A 6,404-nucleotide genomic window follows, 5' to 3' on the forward strand; every position below is an offset into this window, starting at 1 on the left:
ACAAAGCTCTACTGTAAGAGTGGATGTGCCTAACAGGATTGTCCCTTTAAAGGACAATTTTGAGGAAAATGCCGCGGTGTCCAGTGAACCTCCTCCAATGGACACTAGACGCGATCGTTTTCCCGACCGCCGTGGACATTTATTAGCGAAATGTCCCGGTTGCTGGCAATTTTTACATAGCACAGGTACTCGAGCGGTCTGAGACCTAGATCCCGCTCGAGAAACCTCCATGGCCTCATGGGAGTCGGACGCCATAACAGGAGATTCTAGAGGTTTGGCAAAGATGGGAGCCAGCCGAAACCTCTGCCTACACTGGGTCCGCTCCAACCTCCGCTCGTTAAAACGGAGATCGATGCGGGTAGCTATAGTAATAAGCTCCTCCAGTGTGGCGGGAATCTCCCTGGTGGCCAAGGCGTCCTTCACATGATCTGCCAGTCCTTTCCAGAACACCGGAATAAGGACTTTATCCGGCCATTCCAGCTCAGAAGCTAGAGTCCGGAATAGGATGGCAAACTGGCTGACCATGGACGAAGCCTGAGTAATTGCCAACAATTGGAGCGCGGTATCGTGGGTGACACGAGGTCCCAGAAAGACCTGCCTCAGAGCGTCCAGGAAGATAGGAGCACTCTGCACCACACGATCACCACGTTCCCAAAGCGGCGTTGCCCACTCCAACGCCCTGCCCGACAAGAGAGATATAATGAATCCCACTTTCGCCCGTTCCGTAGGAAAACGTGCAGCCAGCAGCTCGAGATGTATGGAGCACTGGCTCACGAATCCCCGACATGGCTTACTGTCACCAGCAAACTTGTCTGGAAGCGGGAGACGGGATAAGGTCGGAGCAGGGGTAGCAGCGGACAAACTGGCTGCAGCTGCACTTGCAGCCTGAACAGCGACAGCAGTAACGTCCACAGCTGAGGTTGTGCGCTCGAGAGCCGCCAACCTACCCTCCAGCTGCTGGATGTACTGCTGTAGACGCTGACCGTCTGCCATTTACTAGCCAGACCCTGGCGCTAGTATTATGTTAGGACTGGCGGAACGCACCAAGACAGGTGACAAAGATGCGTTCGCAGTCCGGGGTCCACCGTGCAGGTGAGAACCTGCTGCTAGCAATTTGCAGACTAAATAGCGGTACACTAAAGTAAACACGCGTGGGTTAAACCTCACCCAGCGTGAGGAAAGCGATCCTGTTAATTCACAGGACCGCAATACCGCACAAGAGTGCGAGCAAGTGGCCAGCGGACTTAACCCCAGAAGGGATTGAAGCCCGATTAGGCCCTTGCTGGCACAACACCGCAACTGGGTGTGTAGAGAACCTACAGAAATATAAGCGCACAAGTGCGCGAGCGATGCCGCACTAACGGACGCCACTAACCACCCAGACTTGGGTATGGAAAGCGCAAGGCAGGCGCACGGCGCCGTACTGGCAGGCACAGCTACAGGACGCTGTGATGTGTGTTTAGTGTAGTAGGCTAAGTCGGGCGCTAGATAGCAGCCGTACACCTTCCGCGAACAGACATTCAATAGGGAAGGGGTAACCAAGAACGACTTGCACTCACACATACACACAAATCAATTGTAAGACAATACTAGCGCATGGCCGTGCGGTCATGCGCAGTTTATATAGCTGCAGCACAGGAAATGGCTATAGAACTTTTGCCCTTCTAGGACCTGCCAAGAGGACCAATGGAATGTGCCGCAGAGCCTGAGCACATGACCCTCGATCTCCAACGGGAGATCTTGCCCTGGGCATGCTCAGTGTGTGCAGATAAGGACTTAGTCCCAGAGAAGTCCGCTCGCTGCTGACCAGAATAGGCTTCAAAGGCAGAAGCTGGAGAAGCAGCAATAACTCTTCTCACAGAGTCAGACTGAGCGAGACGCTGGGATCGACGTCCCTGCTGAGCAGACTCCACTGCGGCTGGAGGGGAATGGGAGACCGCAGCGGAGACGGATCGAGATTCCCCCTGTGCAGCAGAGGAAACTCGACTCCTAACACCCTACGCCGTTTTTTTAGAATTATTTATTTAAATAATTTTAAAAATAGTGTCAGGACCCCTCTATTCTTGATAACCAGCCTTGCTGAAGCTCACAGCTGGGGGTTGCAGCCCCCAGCTGTGACTTTTGCTTGGCTGGTGATCAAAATTAGGGGGGAACCCATGCTGTTTTTTTTTAAATTATTTATTTATAGCACAAGAGCGGCTGATGAAAACTCCCATCCACCGCTCCTGCCGTCAATGTAATTAGTGGCTGTAGGTGTCAGGTGATGGGAGCAGTAGTCCCATCATCTGACACCAGTAACCGGAGGTGAAGTTTACACCTCCGATCACAGCTGAGTGCTCCTGTTGTCTTCTGACAGCCGGGAGCCGCGGCTCTCTGACCGGCGGGCCTGTTGTCTTTTGACAGCCGGGAGCCGCGGCTCTCTAACCGGCAGGGAGGATTTCCCCACAGCTCAGAAGCGGTGTTTGCTGCGATGTCATGCATATTACAGCAAGTCAAACACTGTAAGGTCGGGCCTCCCATTCAAGAGAATGGGGAACGGGTCTCCTCTGCTGGATGACAGGATGTATGGACGCATCACGCAGCCTGCCATCTAGAGGTAGCAGAGCCGAGTGTGAGGTCACATCCAGCCCTCCTTGACTTTTCTGCAGCAAATAGGCTGCAAGGAAAGTCAACCTTGCATATTTACATTGTTTTATCACCATCCATTCAAGTCAATGGCTGGAAAACGCTGAAAAAACGCTGGAAAAGCGTTGAAAGAAGTGATATGCTCTATGTAAAAAAAACCCAGCAAAGCACAAAATACTGATCACACAAAAACCCAATGTGTGTGCATGAGATTTCTGAAATCTCATAGGCTTTGCTGGTACTGTAAAAAGCATCTGAAAATTAGCATAAAAAATGCAGCAAAAACGCCCTGTGTGAACTTACCCTAAGAAAAAAAATATGTGAAACACTTGTAAACAATTGTAGTGCAGCTGTGTCCACACTGTGGAGTGATGAGCCAGTGACCCAGGAAAAGTTCAGAGTAAAGTCTCTTTTAATAAATAGCGCACTCACAAAACAGAAAGTAAATGACCTCCTCTGGATCGCAGCCGGGAAAACAGAAATAGTCTGTGACCGATTGCGGTGTGCTACAGCACCACTGTGTACGATGAGGGTGCCATACCTTTGGGATCCGCTTGGCCCTGTGTTGCCTCACACAGGTAGTGCTCTGCAGAGCCTTCTGCTCTGCCTGCTTGCAAGACCAAAACTGACACACGCAACCCTCTGCTTCCCGGTGAGGGGCCGGGGAGGAAATGGACTGCCCCACTACCATCCTGTAGTCCGTTTCAAGAATAAAAACCCAGAACAGGTTTTCTTATATCTGCTCTGGACACATAGCATGCCCAAGACCAATGTTCACTTTTATTTTGCATTGCAATCACAGCTATGCCTGTGACTGCAATGCATTCCCATGGACTCCATATGCTTCTTTGCACATCCTGGGGGACACATAGTGACCCTCGCATATAACACTGGTCACTGCCTCACACAATATATTAACACTTAAATATCTGGCACACAGTCAACTCTACATCGCCCTGAAAAATGAGAAGTGTATCATCGATGTAGCGACCATAGCAGCTTTATTATTGCTTGTTACTTTTGAAAAATCACCAGCATCTATAAAACATTGGAATCTTTCCACAAATAGTTTTCATTAAGAGGAAAGAAAAAAATGGTTTCCTTATCTTTACACTGAATTTTAAAACAATACACAAATTTACTCCATTTTACCCAATCTGCACTCTAGTGCTGTTTCCTAAGTTCCTAATGTATTACTTTGCTTGATAACATAGACAAAAAATACTATTTTTTTCCTGTTGTGAAGCCCAAATTCTTTCTGTTTACACAATGCATCAAATTTCATCACAATGCCACATATATTGAAAATGCCAAGATGAGCCATAGCAGTAAACAACCTTTGCAGGTTGTAGCAAAGTTTACAAGTCAGTAGCTGTGAATAACCGGATAATACAATGAGCTCTACTTGTGGATATGATAGATAACATAAAAAATATATTTATAGCTACAATTGATCGTTACTTACATGTCGAATTCCTCAGTAGAATGGAGGGGACACAATTCTGTTGACTGCAGCAAGCATTTGTAGGTGTGACTTGGTTATTTCCTAAATTATACAACTTCCTCTGTTGTAAATTACTTTGTAACTGATTCTTATTTAGCACCGAAGAAGTTGTGCTTTCTTAGATGAAGTGACCATTTAAAGCGATCCTAGCATCATCCTTTTGTAATGAAAAGTAAATATATGGCACTATAAAAAAGATTAAATTGATACATTTGGTGAAGAAATCAGCTTTGTGGTTCTTCTTTGATCACCATTTTTCTGCTAATTAGATTTCGGTGCACAGGGGTTGGACTGTGCACAGGATCTTCTCTTCACTGTCTGTGATTCTCCGGCCCCTCGTCTGGCTCTGGTCTTGGAATGACCGGCCTCAACTGTTTGAAATCTCAGCAATGGCCTGTCATTCAAACATCAGAGGCAGGTGGAGGGAGTCAGAAGATCACAGACAGCAAGGAGAAGACCCAGTGCACTGTCCGGCCCATGTGCACCAAAATCTAATTGGCAGTAAACTTCTAATGGTGATTAATGAAGAACAACAAAGTGGATTTCTTCACTAAATGTATCAATTTAATCAGTATTACATCACCATTACAGTTATGTCTTTACTTTACATTACAAAGTTGTGCTGGCAGGTTCTCTTTAAGGAAGGGCTCTGCATATTTTTCCTAACTTTGCTTCTGTATTGCATAGTTGAGCTTCTCCCATAAGTCTGAGACTGTTTTTAATTAGTGTTGGATCCTGCTTGCCCTTTAAATTTGAAGGATTTTGGCCTAGGAAAAGCATGTCTGAAAAAATGGTTGGGGTCTCATCGAAATAACATCACTTTGCGTCTGGTGGGCTCACGTCAATTGGCCAATTTATCTGCTAAACACCTTAATTTGTTTTTAGTATAATGTACATGGCAGTATTCAATATTTGCATATATCTAAGTGCCCAAAGTGGCTCCTGGACTCTTGGCTTTGTATACAGGGTGGTCCATTTATATGGATACACCTTGGTGGGCCATTTATAAAGTTTATAATGTCCAACTTCAAAATGGCCGCCATGGTCAACACCCATCTTGAAACGTTTTCCCCCTCCCATATACTAATGTGCCACAAACAGGAAGTTGATAACACCAACCATTCCCATTTTATTTAGGTGTATCCATATACATGGCCCACCTGCGTGTATCCACATAAATGGCCCACCCTGTATAATACAGCCACAGCAACCTGCACCTGTTCTCACTTACATCATGCTGTGATCAGGTGTTGGGCAGTTTTTTCTTTACTCTACACCGTATGCTGACCGCATCTAGCTTCACATGTCCAAAGTTCATGGTCTTAATATGGACTGCAAATTTTGGCCTGACTGCGGTCTCCTGTTGTGAGCTCCGTAGCCTCATATTTGCCTTTGAGACTGTGAAATTTGTGCCTCTTAGCACTGCATACTTGTACCTGCCTTAAAGTTGCTTCCTAATACTATATGTCTTCAGTCACTTTAGCATACAGGGTGGGAAATTTATATGGATACACCTGGGTGGGCCATTTATGAAGTTGCATTAAAAAATGGCTGACTTCAAAATGGCCGCCATGGTCACCACCCATCTTGAAAAGTTTTCCCCCTCCATAAACTAATGTGCCACAAACAGCATGTTGATATCTCCAACCATTCCCATTTTATTTAGGTGTATCCATATACATGACCCACCCAGGTGTATCCATATAAATGGCCCACCCTGTAGTATCAAATGTCTGGAAAATTGATTTTGAATATTTTTAGCATCTATGTATGCAAAATTTAGATTTTAACAAAGGACGGTTTCTTTTGGCAGTTTTGAGTATTCTGCCCTATTCCTCTTTTCTTTCATCATTCGGTAAGCTGCAGGTTCCACTGTGATCGCTCATCACTTACGCACAGTTTTGCTCTATTCAGTGTCTCACACGAAAAAGTAGACACTTCTTTTTTTTCCTAAAAGTTCTTTGGTATTTGTCAGAAGTTCCATTTTTAGTCAGCCCTCCTTGTTTGTATCCCGATGCCGTGAAGATGCGGTGTGTGCACTCTTCTAATAAATGATTCAGACCACACAGGACCGGTGAGTGTTGCCGCTTCTTTCTACGCATTGCCAGTGGTTTGTACTTGTTTCATGCGTGCACCTCTACCTGGTAGTCGGATCCCAGAGAAGTTACTATGCACCGAAGATACCGCTAGTGTTTGAGGAACAGCTGTGCGGCGCCTTTTTTCCTAGACTGCTATACCATTTTTAGTCAGCATTGCTTTTTTCTAAGAATATGTT

At 46.0% G+C, this 6,404-nt stretch overlaps 1 protein-coding gene across 1 annotated transcript in view; it reads right to left on the bottom strand.

Annotated features, from left to right (window-relative positions):
• LOC138651293 (myelin-associated glycoprotein-like) overlaps positions 1–4,130 on the bottom strand; it is a 34,708-nt gene extending 30,578 nt beyond the window's left edge. The window contains exon 1 of the mRNA XM_069741383.1: positions 4,091–4,130. The gene's annotated coding sequence lies outside the window, so the exon portion shown is untranslated. The remainder of the gene's footprint in view (positions 1–4,090) is intronic.
• Between the last annotated feature and the right edge of the window lie 2,274 nt (positions 4,131–6,404).

The sequence above is a fragment of the Ranitomeya imitator genome, chromosome 10, assembly GCF_032444005.1.
Source record: "Ranitomeya imitator isolate aRanImi1 chromosome 10, aRanImi1.pri, whole genome shotgun sequence".
NCBI classification, from domain to species: domain Eukaryota; kingdom Metazoa; phylum Chordata; class Amphibia; order Anura; family Dendrobatidae; genus Ranitomeya; species Ranitomeya imitator.